This window comes from Pinus tabuliformis, chromosome 2_1, assembly GCF_031772625.1.
Source record: "Pinus tabuliformis cultivar Carrire ecotype Pingquan chromosome 2_1, CPIR1, whole genome shotgun sequence".
Lineage (NCBI taxonomy): Eukaryota > Viridiplantae > Streptophyta > Pinopsida > Pinales > Pinaceae > Pinus > Pinus tabuliformis.
Genome location: NC_142299.1, coordinates 511,982,345 through 512,000,146, shown reverse-complemented (window position 1 = coordinate 512,000,146; position 17,802 = coordinate 511,982,345). Strand labels below are relative to the sequence as shown.

Genomic DNA, 17,802 nt, shown 5'->3' with positions numbered 1-17,802 from the left:
ATATAAAATTACTATTCTTCCTCTTCATCACTTCTATGTCATTTTATGAAACTTTCATTTGATACGAGCTGATTTTGGGTTCGGATCCCAACCAACGTTCAAAATTGAACCCTTCTTATCCCTTCTTTAGGGTCCCGGCCCTTCCTAGAAGGGTTAAAAAAAATTACACTTCGAAAAAATTTAAAATATCGAAATAACTCGTCAATTACAAAGGTTATATATTTTTTTATATTTCAAAATAAGGGAAATATTTTTAATAACCTGTCAATACTTTTTTAAGTTTATGATAATTTCAAGTCTGTACTAGTGCATAAATCACTCTGACTAGTGATAGTTTCATAGAAGAGACCAGTCAAAGTCCAAATGACCTCATACAATTTAATAGTTATGTCATGATTTGTGGACGTTTCCCTGAGGCCCCCAACTTACGCCAACATGATGCAACTTGCAACAATAAGACATGAAACAATCATGATACTATTACACCTAGCACAGGGCAGCAAATGACATTGAATAACCATTCAAAAACAATGTGCGTGCTCTCGCTCCTCCGTGATTATCCTTGAGTGCTCTTTCCCTACATCCATTTTTTCCATTTTCATTTGAATTGCAACCCATCATCCACAGAAGGAAAGTTATTGGTAGATGCTAGACTATAAGGTATTTTGCATTATCCTCCTCATATCTTCATTAACATTTGGTTTTTCATTCTATGGATTTTTTAATGCAACGCTCCTTGAAGTAATGGTAGCCTTCGTGGTCACACAATATATATTGCGCACTATAGAATCCACACGCTAGGAAATCAACATTGTGGCTAGATACCCTGAATGCAACTGCTTTCCATCCTTCCATTCTAGGCATGGGTGGTTGAGTTGTTTTCTACATTGTTAATGGTGCAAATTTTTAATGTCATAATTATATCAATCTACAAACTATGAAAAGAATATCTATCTTATATCAAGGGTATTGGACTCCACAACTATAATGCTCTCATTCAAACTCTTGCTTATTTTGCTTCGTTGCTTAAATCCATACAAATTTCTTGTCCAAGTACCATTTTTCATGAAGTGTTTGTTCTTTATCATAAATCTACAAGTTTCCTTGAATGTTACTAAACATAATTCAACAAATCAATGAATAGCCTATCAAGAAATCTATAGTCAAATCCTATAGCATCTTGCTAAGGTTAAATTTTTTCTATCTCAATGTTGCTAAGAGATTTTTAATTTATGTATTTACTTATTCTATTGTTTATTTTTATTTAATAGTTTAAATCTTGAAAAATATCTCCTATTGGTCGTCCTAAGAAGGATAAAATGAAATTGGCAATTGTTGATTTGTTTGGTCTTACACAACATTCTAATCAACCATGTAATATTCAAAATGAAGTTGTTGCTCATCTATATGAACATGATGAATCAAATAGTGTAGAGCTTGTTGAAATATAAAACCCATCAAAGAAACACAAAATAATATTCAAATATAAATGGAATACAAGGTTTCCATGGGCTTATGTTTTAAAACACTTAATGGTAATGAAAGGATAAAATCTTGACGTGTTAAATTTAAAAGCGAGGCTCCATTTTCAAAAGAGGGAACTACCACTCTTCAACTTAGTGGTATAAGTGGCCATGCAAAATCAAAAAATCAATTTTTGTTTTACAACTTTTGTAAAGAAAAAGGGATTGAAACAGTATTCCAATCACTAAACATGTAGAACTAATGGTGAATGTTGGGAAGGGAGAAAAATATATCAATGATTGAAAACATGTATTTTGTTGCTCTACATGATTTATCTTTAGAAATATATAAGTTAATATGTGACTTGAATTGGTATAAATGCACTCCACGCGTGCTTCTAATAGATGAATTTTCTACATACACAAATACCACACCAAGTAAATATTTTCTTCAAGTTGCTAAAGAGGTGTATTGGAAAAATCTAAAAGAGAAGATTTTACATAGGTCATTTTACTCAATTTCAGTTGATGAAAGCACTGATCAAATTATGGAACACCAACTCATTGTTTATATTACATATTTGACGAATGGAGGAAAAGGTCAATGTTCAACAAAGTTTATATGTTTACCTCAAATAAAGGATGGAATAGCTCAATGTATGTATGATCTAGTGAGAAATCTTTTAGCATAAATGGATTTATATTTCATGAATTTTGTTGGTTTTGGTTCAGATGGTGCATCTTCCATGAGGGGTATTCACGAAGGTTTATCTCCTAAGCTTCATATGCTCCTCATTTATTAGTTATCCATTGCATAGCTCACATGGAAGCATTAACAATCAATGAAGCTTCATCTCATTTTCTAGAGTTGCAATATATTAACAAATTTGAAACAAAGTTTATTCATGGCTTGGAAAATCAACTAAAACACATGGAAAATTAAGAGAGCTAATGTATACATTTCAAATCACTAAGTTAGGGCTCTTACAAATTCATCGAATTCGGAGGCTCTCTAGAGGAAAGGTCTTGAAAAGGCTTGTTAAACTCATGCATTATTTGTTAGGATTGGGAGTTAGGGGAGAAAAAAATGTATGCGTTGGCAACAATATTTCAAGTGCAAATTTTCATCCATACACTTGTAAACATGCACGTTGAATTAAATAAGTTGAATCAAAAGTTCAAAGAGGATCATGTTGATATTACATATATTGACACTACTTTATATGTTTCTATTAGCATGCTTCATAAACGATTTTTGGAAAGCATTTTTGGTGTAGATGCAGTGCATATGTCTTCCTTTTTAGTCAAAGCATAAAGAGGAACCCTTGAATTTGAATATAGGACAGGTATAGTACATTTACATTCATTGAGGTTCGAAATTTTTCCAAATATGAAAATATTCGGGGCTACTATATCATTTTATTCTGTTGGGAAAAGGTTTTATTGTAAAGGTGATTAAATCATTAGATAGGAGATTCATATATTTACATGTATTTAATGTGGCTAATTTTTTCACTTCTCAACATTATTATGAAGAAGTGAATGATATAGACTGTGAAAGAAAAAGATAGTTGAAATGTTTATGTGAAAAAATTTAGCGTTGGGGAATCACTTATTGTGGATATTGCTAGATGTTTGGGTGAAGTGAATGAATTTATTTGTGCTGTGTAAATCATACCCTTAAAAACATATGTATGGCCTGAGACCTATGTGGAGATGAACATGAATGGTTTGAAGACTTTCCATATTTGATGCAATTATGGCAAGTTATTCTTGTTATTCCAACAACCACATCAATGTGCAAAAGAGGCTTCTAAAAATTAAACAGGATAAAAAATGATGATAGATAAAGACTTTCATTGGAGACACTAGATATGCTAATGTTTCTATCTCTAAGTGCACATCATGTTGTAAATGAGGTAGATTGGAATGCTGCTTATGATTTATGGAAATAAATGAAAACTAGAAATCCATTTCCATTGGGAAAATATATTTATATTTTCAATTACATAAGTCCAAATACTTTTGAAGATCATCGAATGAATAGAAGAAGCATATGTTTACCATTGTTTAATGGAATTTGAGATAATTTTCTTGTTTATTTAGTAGTTATATTGAGATTTTATAGTATTTTATTGAAGCTACTCTTTAAATTTTAATGATTTTAAAGATTTAAAATGACACTATTTCATTATGGAATTTTTTTGAGGGGTTTATTTAATATATACTTTTAAGTAGAAGTGATTTTTTTTGTTAACCTTTTATCCTTGAAGGGTTAAATGAATATATGCCTCTCCAAATGAAATTAAAAGCATACCTTCAAATTTGATCACTGATCCCAACCACGAAAATCATTTCCTAATCTTAAAAAATGAAAATTTGCCATTTCGTGGCCACTTCAATCACACTATTTAAAATTTAGTTTTTTTGAATACTATAAATAGGTTGATGGGCCAACCATTTTTACTGCAACGCATCATTTAAAAGTTTTACTTTCATTATATTCATATAGTTCTTCTTTGATTGATATAAAGTAGGATTCACATTTTCTTATATCCTTTTCTCTTTCACAACAATAAAATTTAAATTCTTCCTCCATCCAACTGAACCAAAGTGATGTCTTCCCAATTTTGTTTTCTTTTTCCCAATAAATTATTTGGTGAGACCATGGAAAATCTTAGGGAAAACTATTATTTTGTAACAACTTTTATTGCTGCCACAATAAATTATTTTGTAACAACTTTTATTGCTGCCACAATAAATTATTTATTGTTAGTATGGAATGTCCCGAGGAATAACATGAGAACCTCCAAGATTCTCTTTTGAGACTTGAGACCGGCATTGTGGAAGTGCCTAAGCCATATAGCCTCTACCATATCTACTTTTGCTTCCATCAACATTACAAAAACCATTGAGACTTGTATTGTGCAAGTTCCCGAGCCATATAGCCTCTGCCATATATGCTTTTTCTTCCACCAACATTACAAAAACTGTTGGCGAGGGCCCAACGGTATCACGGGAAGAGATGTTAGAGGAAATGATGCCCAATAATCCACGTCATTAACAAGATGAACCACCACCATACCACCAATTCTATCAACTCTATAAAAGACTGCAACATACATGCCGACAATTTGGTTCATGTAATGCCTTATACCAAATTAATGTTGATATATACATTCATTGGGATAAGAATTGTACTCTCCCTACACTTTTAGACTTTTATAGTAACACGAAGCCCCCATGATTATTTTTCTTTTTCTTAAGATATTATTATTGACATATTAATATTATTTTATTCGCGGCCACATTGAAGGTACTCAACAGACCAAAGGCTCTAAAATCAACGCATTATCATAGCATCTTCTCTTACCAACCAATATACCATTGAATATTTTATATCATTACACAATCATCGTCGGCATGAAAAGAAAGAGAATTTATTTTTTGTGTATATATGTTTAGATTACTAAATTTAAAAGATACACATGGTTCTAAAACTTAAATTGTTCAAGCAATAAATCTAGTAGTTGTGTGTGTTTTCTAAAATTTTCATTTAATTTTGAAGATTATTGTTTCCATCCAAGATAAACATCATGAAATGTGTGGATTTTCTTTCACTGATGTACATATATTCATTGACAGACTAAATCAAATTTTTAAATGAAAAATTGAATCATGCAGTGGGCCAACTGAAATGTTGCTCATCATTTTCATCATCTTCTTCCTTAGCCTCTACTATTAGTCTTTCTAACTTTTTGCAGTGGTTTGGAAAAAATGTATCTATGGTTGCATCTATAGTACATTATATTGTTCAAGTGTTTTACTTATAGACTTGGCATGATTTTTATACCTTGAGCACAATATGGATATAAGAAGTGGCTGCAGAAAGATCATGGTAAATTATGAAAACGTTTACACGATGTTGGCCCATTGACCCAAAATTTACTAAATTAATCTACCATCACCAGTATGATATTTCATCTTACCAGGTGGGTGTGTTACACCTGCGGATGGAACATACCGAAGATAAGGAGGAACCCAAATCTAAGTTAGAATAATCATGTTTTGTTTGAAACTATGATGCCACCGGTTAATAAATGTAAGGATTCCATCATGTCTACGTAAACTTAGGAACAAAATTTTGCAAAATTTTTCGTTCATATTTATTTTCTGTGTTCATTTATTTGGTACCTTCATCCTCGCTATCTTTGAATAGCAAATACCACGATTATATATATTAATGAACTTCTTGTTGGAAAGGCAACAGAGTTTAAACACAAATTCACACACAAAACACACGATTTGTGGCTCTTCTATTGATCACACAAAAGTTGATTATTACAATGAACCTGGTGAAGGGTATTTAACCTTTTCTAACTAGCGTCTTGCCTAAAATAACTTCACATGCAACTACATAACTTGACATGTAACCGCACACTATAAATTCGATTTTGCATTAAATCGACTTGACTCAACTTCCAACAATCAACACACAGTTAATTGACTCTCTACTTTTAGCCAACTCTTCATGTGGGAGTAATGAGCTTATTTTAATACACCCCCTCGATTACAACCTCTAAACTAACACTGACTCATAATAACTCAAGCATGCATGCTGGTCTATGTCTTAGCTAGGATTACAACACCCAAGTTTCTTCTATGAAACTCAAACATATATTTTGCTAATGACTTAGTAAATATATCAGCCAATTGATCACTAGATTTACAAGGCTTCAACTGAACTTCTCTATTTCTCATAAGTTCTCTAATAAAGTGATATCTAGTATCAATATGCTTTCTATTTTGATGAAACACACTATTATTGGATAATGCAATTGCTGAGGTGATGTCACAATATATTGCTATTGATCCTTGTTTTTTCTACTTGAGTCCATCAAATACTCTTCTTAACCAGACTGCTTGACATGCTATTGATGTTGTTGCTACATATTCTTCTTCTACTGACAAAAGTGTCACAATGGGTTTCTTCTTAGATGCCCATGAAATCACATCTGAACCAAGATGGAGAAAAAAAAGGAAATGTTCTTCCTATCATCCAAACTTCCTACAAAATCACTAGTTGTGTATCCAATCAAATCCTTCCTTTCTGTGCTTGCATACATTATTCCACAATCTCTAGTTCCTGCAATGTATCTTTGAATTCTTTTTACTTCGCTCCCATTTGTGTCGTTTGAAGTCTCCATAAATATGGAAATCAAATTCACTCCTTGCTTGATATCTGATCTTGTAGCTGTGAGATACATGAGGCTACCAACCAACCTTTTGAATAGAGTTGGATTGACATTCGAACCTTCATCATCCTTTCTTAGCTTTGTACCTATTGCAACTGGTGTATGGACATGTTTGCAATTTTCCATCCTAAATCTTTTCAACAAATATTTGGCGTATTTATATTCACAAATAAAAATTCCTTTTTCAGATTTCTCAACTTCTATGCCAAGAAAATATTTCATGAGACCAAGATCTGTCATCTCAAATTATTCCATCATGGCTACTTTAACTTCATTTAACTCAAAATCATATGTAAAAATCATGTCATCAACATATAAGCAAACAATCAAAATATGTCCATGCTTATTTACCTTTATGTACAAAGTAGGCTCAATGTTGCCTCTACGAAATCCATTCTTAATCATGTAGCTGTAGATCCTGTTATACCATGATCTAGGCGTTTGATTTATTCCATAGATCGTTTTCTTCAACCTGTAAACTTTATCTTTATTACCTTCAAATTCATAACCTCAAGGCTGCTACACATAAATTTCTTCTTCTAGAATTCCATTAAAGAATGCTGATTTCACATCCATCTGATATACTTTCCACTTGTTATGAGCTGCTATGGTTAGAATTTCTCTTATAGTACATCCAATCTAGCTACCAAAGCAAACATTTCTCCAAAATCTATTTTTGACTGCTGCAAGAATCCTTTTGCTACAAGTCATGCTTTAAATCCGTCAATTTCTCCTTTCTCATTCAACTTTGTCTTGTACACCCATTTCACACCAATGAGATTTTTTCATTTGGAAAATCAACCAAATCCCATGTATCATTATTTTCAATAGCTTCAATTTCTTCATCCATGGCTTCCACCCGATTTCTTCTTCAAACGAAGAAGTTTGGAATGAAAATAATTCAAAATTTGAACTAACATCCAAATAATCATAAATATTTTTTAGAATTCTCATCTTTCTCTTACCATTGCTTGATTAATCACTTGATTGAATGTTAGGAGAACCTCGATTTGTTGATCTGCTTGAAGATCAATGTAGCTCAGAAAATCTTGGAGTCCTTGTTGATGTGTCTTTGTCTGGTGTCTTCACCTATGATTCTTGTTGCTCCTTTTTTGCTACATCATCCTTTTCCATCAGTGGCACTTGTGCATCAATTGTTTATGATGCCAAATCCTTGGTTTCTTCTATGGCTGCTACCACAAAATCAAATTTGCTAGACATAGATATGAGGACCTTCTCAACCACTGTTTGATCTTTAATTTCTTCACCATAAATATTTAACTGATTTAAGATAGTTATGACCTGATTCATGAAAGAATCGATGTCCTTTGTCTCCTTCATCTGCAAACTTTCCAAATCTCTCCTAGTATTTTACAACTTAACAATATTTACTCGGGCCATACCTTTATTGTTTATCGCCAAAGTATCCCATGCTTCCTTTGCTGAAGATATGATCATAATATTATGGAAAACTGCTCAATCCACTCTTTGTTGGCTAAGATGCAACACTTGTGCATTCTTCTTTTTGTCTCTCCTTCATTGTTCCCTCTCTCCATTAGTGAGAGTTTGTTCTTCTTCTTCTTCAATTTGAGGCTCTGAAAACCGAAACTGGACATAATCCCAAACATCATGAGCCTGCGATGTGGTCGCCATCTTAATGGCCCACACATCATGATCTTTCCCTATAAAGGTGAGAACTGGGGCTGGAAATTTGAGAAAGTCATCTTTCTTCAAGACTTCTTTTCAAAAAACCCTAAATTTCTCCTTTTATAAACTTTGCAAAATCTCTCCAATAATTTTATAAAATAAAACTTTATAAAAATTTCTTTATAAAAACATCCCTTGCTAAAATAAATCCCTCTTTTTTTATATATATTAAAACTTAAAAAAAATTATATATATAAAAAAAACTTTAATATAAAATTTTTATAAAAGAAACTTTAGGTTAAACACTCCAAGCCACTATATAAGTTTTCAAACACTCCATGTAATTTATATGAAAAGAAACACTCACACTCCATGTGATTTTTCAAACAAAACTTTAACTTCGATTAAAAAAAATTACCCACGCAGCAAGTTGAATAAAAAATTACCCACGCAGCAAATTCATGCTCCACGTGAGGTTTCAAACTAAAGCTGTGACTTCAATAAAAAATAACCCACACGATTCTACATTTTCACATATTTAATACCGCAAAACATGTGGACACCCATTACAAATAATACACTGCGCAATTAACCCGATTTGCGGTTTTTACATTAAAGAAGTGCAAATTTGCGTGCCTTTTAACAATTCAATGAATTTGCAAAGAAATTTAAAAAACAAGCGTTAACATTTTTTTTCTTGGTCCTCTTTTTACTAGCTCTGAAGGGACCACGAATTTTGTGATCTTTCTTCAACTCTGATATCAATTTTTTGGAAAGATAGAGGAGCTTTAACACCAATTCACACACAAAACACACGAGTTGTGGCTTTTCTATTGATCACAAAAGCCTTGATTTTTACAATAAACCCAATGAAGGGTATTTAACCTTTTCCAAGTAGTGGCTTGCCTAAAATAATTTGACCTGCAACAACACAATATAAATTCGACTATGAACTAACTCGACTTGATTCAACGCTCCAACACTCAATGCTCAACACTTAGTGAACTCAATCTCTAGTTTAGCCAACTCCTCATGCGGTAGTAATTAGCTTATTTTAACACTTCTTCATTCTCCTATGAAATCGGTAAGGACTACAACTACTTGCGATACTTGTTGCGATACTTGTTGAAAAAAGGGCTTCGTTTCCTAGTGAAAATTATAATCATGACATTTTTTTAAGATTATGCGGTAGTAATTAACTTATTTTAACACTTTTTTCATTCTCCTATGAAATCAGTAAAGACTACAACTACTTGCTATACTTGTTGAAGAAGGGGCTTCGTTTCCTAGTGAGAATTATGATCATCGCATTTTTTTAAGACGATGTTTGGATTGCTAGTTAAACATTCATTTCAATTGTTGAAAACTTTAGTGAGGTTGGATTTGAAAAGTAAACTTAGCCTTACGAACAAAATTAAGCAATAAAAAAGTATTTCACAATTATGAATTTCAATGAGAACTGCTACTCAGCAAATGATATTTTATATTTGACGGTCATGTAACAAGTTGAGTCTCATGATTGAAATCCAAATTAAAAAACGAATTGAAACACCATCTGGATTGAAATCACCACTAATTAAAAAATGAATTGAATTGAAAACCGAATTGAATCACCACATGGATTGAAATCTGATTTGAAATGGCTAGGCAAAGAGCAACAAATGGTAATGGAAGTGACCGCAGGTATCCTAAAATTGGCAAAAGTTAATGGAAGCGGTAGCTGGTAATGGAAGTAGTGGCTGGTGGAAAAACATTCTTAATTTCATATTCTTAGTTTTGAAACTAAAACGATGATCTTACATTTTCTAAAATTTTAAATTAATCGATCCGATTGTGATTTAGAAGAAAAATATTTGCAATATATCAAATATTAATCATCTAAATAATTTTTAATTTATAAATGATCAAAATTATTCAACCCCAATTCCAATATAAACTATATCTTCAATGTAATTAAAATTCAATTATTAATAAATGTAAATAGCCATCAATTTATTATAATCATCAAAACACTTAATACATTTATTTTTGAAATAAAAGTAAGAAGCAAAAATAAAAATTCACTCAATTATATTTTTATTTGAACTTATTATTATGATTATTAATTTAATATATAGAAACGTGTAATGAGACTCTAAATCATGAACTCCATTTTGTTAAAGAAAATTTTAAGCTTTAAAAGCTATAATTCATTTTTTTAATTAAACAATTTAATTGAAAGAGAAAAAAACATAACTATATTAAAAATAAATATTAATTTTTAATTTGTAAATACTACCAAAAATATTTTAAAATATTCCATGAAAATTAAATTCTTACCATCCCTATAACCATTATTGGTAATTAAATGAAATGAAGAGAGATTATGTACAATAAGAAAATATTGGATTTAAATAAAATAAATTGTAATTTAGTTAGTTTTTCCCTCGTCCTAATTACTATATTTCATTTAATGAATTAGTGTTTTCCAGGTACCAATTACACCAAAGGTGTACTCTTTGTCGGATTCGGCTGGGCAAACACTCTTCAGCCCATCCAATCCCAACTATTCATTTTCGTCGTCCTGGATCGAGTAACAAACTGACACGTGGAGTCATATCTATTGATGTTCCCGCTGGGTTCTTCTTAGGGGATGTCAAGTCATGGCTTCCCTACATGCGCTCATCTCGGACATGAGCTACCATGCATAGACCCTAGCCTTGTCCATGAAATCGAAATTTTGAGAAAACTTCGGTTCTCATCTCCTTAATGACCGATTAATAGCTCTGTTGGAAGAGTTTAATTGACTTCCAGTGGCAGACTGATGCGATGACTGTTCTTCAAATTATTTCCTATGATTTTTGTAACGATAGAGCTTTGAAATTTCTCATTCAGGTATGAAAGATTTCTTAAATGTTGGAATCTGAATGCATTTGAGCTTCGAAAGTTCCCATTCAACAGTGAAAGATTTCTTAAATGTTAGAATCTTAATGCATTTAAGTTTATTTTCTTCTGTATCATTATCTTAGGATGATCTTCTAAGTTGTATCAAGTTTATAGGCTATGTGAGAAGTGTTCTTCTTGGGGCAAATTTTTTTTTCCATTGTTGTGGGAGGTTGATTTCAATGGAGAATTAATACAGATACAATGGTAGAAACGTGCAAGGCAACCAGAAAACATATATAAAAATGTTACACAGTGGTGCCTCTCAGAGTGCTAATGGTGGTTGGAGGTGTTATGGAAGTAGAAATGGTCGTGCTTTCTCGTTTGTATCAATTTTAGTATTAGAATGTTGTTGTTTTTCCGTTCATTAGGTGTGACAATCCACCTTGGGCTTGTTTTTCACCTTACATTTCTGGTAAGTTTCTCAATCATTCATTTTATTTGACATGCAATACATTGTTTGTTAACTTGATCCTATCTTAGCGCTTGAAATTGGTTTGAGCCCTGAACTTCGCTAACTCAAATTCAAAGACAAACCTATAGCTCTCATAGGTCCATTACATCCGCATTATGTTGTTTTATGCAAGGTTTGGATCCTCAAGGTTATCTGTTCGATGTCACTTTCAGGCCCTGACACTCTCACCCTTTGGTCTTTGTGATCTGTATTTGTTTCCCCTCTTTTAATGTGTTCGGGAGGCAGCCTTGTCATACGATACATTGTTTCAATTATGAATTGTTTGTAGGGATGACATTGTTGTGAGAAAGGTTTGACATCTAGTAAATGCATGAGAAACCAGAACCAATTCCTACGTAAGGAGGAAGAGAATTTTAGGTGTGTAGCGTCTCTGATATACTGATATGCAATAAACCTAATTTCAATAATTCACTTTCATATAAAATGAAAACTAAAAGAACGATAAGAATTATTTGGTAGAAATTCATTAAAATTTTGATTGCATTACTCCTTGTGAAAGACTGTATAATTCTTGTGGTTCCTGTAATTACTGAGAAAGGTCATTCTACATGTTAACATGCTATTTATTCTCCTGTATTTTATTAAGAGGCATCCAAATGCTCGTTGAATCATTACGAACGAATATCAGAATGAGATTTTGTACTTTCTTGATACTATCAGCAACTGAAAAGATTTAGGCTCCATTGGGGCATCTTGGGAATATGATCCTACATGATCAAGAATCCCAAAGCCACCTTTATCTTTGTAGTTGTTTTTCCTGGTCCATAATTTTTTGTTGAATAGAGGCAACATTGAGTCAATGTATATAGGGAAATATTAAGCGAGAGGAGGATATGCCAGAGAGTCCAAATAGGCGGATTCAATAATAGTATAGAAATTGGCAAAAGGGAAGTTGTGTAGGAATGAAATGATGAACGACACAACTATAAAATAGGATGATATGGAAAAAATAGCCTCAATATTCCTCTGTCATCTCCTAAGTGGCTTTCATTGGCCAAGGTCACCCAGATGTATTCAAAGAAGCTAAAAATGTGGGTTTAAGTCAAGGTATAAGGATTAAATGTTGAACTAAACCACCATCAAGTATGAGGATATAGCAAGTACGAGGATATAGCAAAAAAAAGTTGGGAAACTATCATTATCTTAGGATGAACCTATGCATATATGGAACATCAACTAAATTTGGAACAATAGAGAGAAGATTAGCATGACCTTTGAACAAGGATCACACAACAACATTGAAAAATGGTCTAAATTTTAACATTATTGAAATAGGGGAATGGGTCAAGTCCTAAGATCAATAGCGAATAAGGACAAGTTCCAATGCCAATCTAGAGGTATTTTTCACTAAATTGATAGGTTAGAATAAGATAGTAGCACATACTTGTCAAGTGAAAGAGAGAAACCTTAGGAAGCCACACATCACTATTAGACATTGAGCCTTGAAGGCTGACCTTTTCAACACAATCAAGAAATAACAAGTTGGGGAGCTTGAACAACTTAGAGTGTTTGAAAAGAATAGAAGTAGAGAGCAAAGACAAAATCCATGATTAATTGTGCCAAGGATGGTGAGGAACCTACAATATTTCATTTTGAATATTTACAAAGAAAGCATGGATAATAAATTATTTATCTTATAAGTCATTCTCAAGGAGAGAAGACAATGAATCTAAAATAATGAGAGATGTTTGCACTAGCTATTAAAATAACAAGTGATTAACCAAGGAATTGATTAGAAAGGTTGTACTTTTTATAGTCTCTAAATTTGAGAGCTCTCCTTTTAATCCTTTACTCTAAGATGAGTTGTCCAGCCTTATATAGGGCATGACTAACAGGGAATCTTTAGGGATGGAAAAGATCACATTTGAATTTACAAATTTTATAGCTTATGGTTTTTTATGAGACAAAATCCATTTCAGATATGTTGTCAATACTTTGGGGATTTTATGATGATAAACTTTATATATGTGGAACTCATTGAGCTTATCCCAAAAGGTGGAAATGACGAATTAGTTCAAATATATATATATATGAAAACATGGATATTTTTACATTAGTGAAGATAGAAATGACATTTGTAGTACATTAATGATTGATCATTCAAGCATTGACCATCTAGAGTGTAGATTCTAGCAATTACAAACAAACATACAAAATTTTAAGCCACAAAAAAAATTAGTCTATTAACTTAAGGAATGAAATAGGTTATCCAACCACTATCAACAATAATATGATCAAATAATTATGTTTACAAAAAATTTCATTTGTGCACTGAAGTATGAAGACTGAAAGGTCTAGTCACTCCAAACAATAAGTTGAGCTAGTTGCTAAATACCTCTTTTTAGAAGGAAGGTTCACTATTTGTCAAAAGAAACCATGTTACTAAATGTTGTAGCTATGGGGCATCACCTCCATGCATGCTCCATTACTCCTTGACAAGAAATGTTCGACCATCATCTATGTTGGAATCCTTAGCCCTAATATTATTCTTCAATATAATAACAAAAACATTGTCACATCTTCGTACATCTATATTCTAAAAAAATCTCAATATAACAACTTCTTTAAAGAGAGAGCTCTTTGTAAATATTTGATAGCCAAAACTAATTATCTAGATAAACAAAGCATAGAAAGTGTACTATGCAATTGTTGATCTTCTTTGTCATAAGTACTCTTAAGAAAAAAATTATGTAAAGAACATAACCACAAAATACTTAAAATACTTAAAAGCCAAAAAAATAAAACAAGACATTAACCAAGTCCAAAGAATTTCATTTGTATTTCCTTAGTCCATGAAAATCAATCCACTTGCACGCTTTGACCAAAGACCCACCCAATGCTTCAATTTTTGTGAATCTTATTATTTCAAAAATATATCCTTTATGATATCTACCATCTTGCACAATTTTTTATTTATTTGTTGGTGTAATTAATATTTAAAACTAAAGACATTTCTCCTTTCACGATTTGTTTTGATGACTAGATTACTGCTTTTGAATTTGAATCATAATTAACATGATAGGTCTCTACCATCTTGCACAATACTTTATATCTTTGGTCATGCAATTAATATCTAAAACTAAACACATTTCTCCTTTCCCAATTTGTTTTGATGAATAGATTACTGCTTTTGAATTTGAATAAGAATTAACATGATATGATTTTAAATTAAAATTTATGTTAATAAACAATTTCAGTTAATTTAAATTACCTTAGTTTAAATTGGTTTATTGATGTACGTATCCACGTTTAAAAAGTTTAATAATTTCAAGTGTATAAGTTAAACTATATATTTATTATTAATAATATAAATGTTTAATAAACTTATTGTATAAAATAATGATTATATATTTATAAGTTAAACTATATATTTATTATTAATAATAAAGATGTTTAATAAATCTATTATATAAAATAATGATTATATGTCTGTTAAAAAAACATATTTAATTAATAATATTATATTTTTAACAAATATTTATTTTCAATAAAAGAAAAATAATAAAAACATATTTAATTAATAATATTATATTTTTAACAAATATTTATTTTCAATAAAAGAAAAATAATAAAAAATATTAAGTTAATAAAAATTTTATATAAAATTTAAATTTAAAGAAATAATGTTATTTAAATATAATTTATAGTTTTAGTTTTAGTTTTATTTTATTTTTAATATTTAATGTTATAGAAGTTAATGAAAAGATAAAAAGAAAAATATTAATTTATATAGAGAATTTTCAAATAAATTCAGAAAAGTAAGATTAATATATATAAAAATATAATAACTAGTTTCATTTGGGATTCATAAAAATATAAATAAAAATAATTTTGCCTTTATAATTGAAAATTATATTCTAATAAATTTTTAATTTTGGATATTATTTATTTTCAATTTAAAAATTATAATAAATGTTATTACGAAAATGAAAAAGTTATATAAAATTTAGATGTAAACAAAAAAATAATGATGAATTGTATAGTTAATTTCAACCTTTATTACTGATGTTATGATTTGTGAATTAAAAAATATTTAATATTTAACCTTATAGAATTCATTGAAAAGATGAAAAAAATATAAGTATTAACATATAGAAAATTTTTCAAATGAATCCCGAAAAATACATAGATATAATGAGTAGTTCTATCTAAGAATTTATATATATATATATATATATATATATATATATATAACAAATAGTATCATTTTGGAATTCATAAAAATATAAATAAAATAATTTTTTTCTCTATAATTGAGTATTGTGTTTTAATAAATTCTTATTTTGTTAACATTTTAATATTGGATGTTGTGTTTTAATAAATTTTTATTTTGTTAACATTTTAATATTGGATGTTATATAATATATAATGTTAAGTAATTACTCAAAAGTTAATAATGATTATATGTTTTTTAAATATTTTTGAATAACAAAATAGTAAGATAATAGATTCAAGATGGAGTTACATTCAAGAGTATGTTACCACTTTTTAATGAAGCAGACCTTTCTTTAGCTCTTATTTAGATTTCTATTATTACGATACAACTTTCATGTTACCAAGTTCAACAATGCTTTTCCAACTCTACCATGATCTCAAAAGGACAAGATCTAGCATAGTTATTCCTTTTATAGTGAGATGAGAGGGGCATTGAGCACTTGAGAGAATCTAATTTTTAATTGTACAATCATTATAACTAGAGGAACATTCCATTGAAGAACATTAAGAGTACCTATTTAAAAGAACCAACTCGAAGGTGGTAAGTTTGAATACATTTCAATAAATGAGGCACGAAAGAAATTCTCATGGTTTTATTTTTCTAATGACTCGGAATATAAATTGTTTGGTATTGATGAAAAAGGTGTTGAAATGTTGAGAGATCGATTTTCAAATGGGCATGTATTTTATTTTCATGTAAGGCTACCACATGTAGGGTTTTTTCCCCAAGTGCCAAGAATGTGTGGATACAAAGCAAATACATTTCAATAATTGAAGCATGAAACAAATGCAGATGGTTTTCTTTTTCTAATGACTCAGAAAATAAATTGTTTGGCATTGATGAAAAAAGTGTTGAAATGTTGAGAGATGGATTTTCAAATGGACATGTATTTTATTTTCATGCAAACATACTACATGTAGGGTTTTCACCCAAGTAGCCAGAATGTGTGGATACAAAGCAAAAGGATATCAAATTACATAACAAAGCTCTTTGGTGATGCTTGCTCTTGCATTAGATCCTTCATCAAAAGAAAAAGTCAAATTTGTTTATCTAGATCTTTCTCTTCCCATGTCATGTACATCATGTGCTAATATCCTTTTATGGCTATAAATACATAACAATCGACTAGCATGACTAAATACATGTTTTCATAACACTCGGTGGATTCACAATATTAAAATAGAAATTTTAAGAATATTAAATTAATAAGATTAGGTTTAGCCAAGTTTAATAATATAAAAGCGAAATAATTGTATTACATTTTCTTTACATTTATAAAAATTGAACCACCATTTTCATCATACTTTTGTGAGGATACTAAACGTAACATAGAAAATTTAATTATTCAATATTTAATAATTTAGCAAAGACGAATGAGTTGTACACACACAATTGATTTTGAAATGGTTGTAAAAATTAAAAATTCATATTTAAACTTGAATATTTTTTTTCTTTATTGTCATGTACTTAATACAATTATTTCATTGCCCATTCTTTTGAAAAGAAATATTGGAATAGGAGAAGAAGAAATAAATGAAAAAATATATCAATACTTTAAAACATTTGAACTATCACTACTATAGAACCAACACAATAAACAAAAAAGATGATAAATATGCTATAAAATTGGTTTTGAACATAAACTCGAAGAAAACATGAGACATATAAAGATTGTAAAGAAAAACAAAGAATGATATTTTTATAGATTTCTCAACATGTAATTTTAACCATCATGTCCATGTAATTTTAATTTTGCAAACATATACTACTTGTAGTTAATCATATCCTAAAATTCATACCATTGCATTCCTCAATGAATATATC

General features: G+C 30.2%; 1 pseudogene; it reads left to right on the top strand.

Moving 5' to 3' along the window:
* Positions 1-12,912: 12,912 nt before the first annotated feature.
* On the top strand, positions 12,913-13,022 carry LOC149201203 (U6 spliceosomal RNA; annotated as a pseudogene).
* The last annotated feature ends 4,780 nt before the right edge of the window (positions 13,023-17,802 follow it).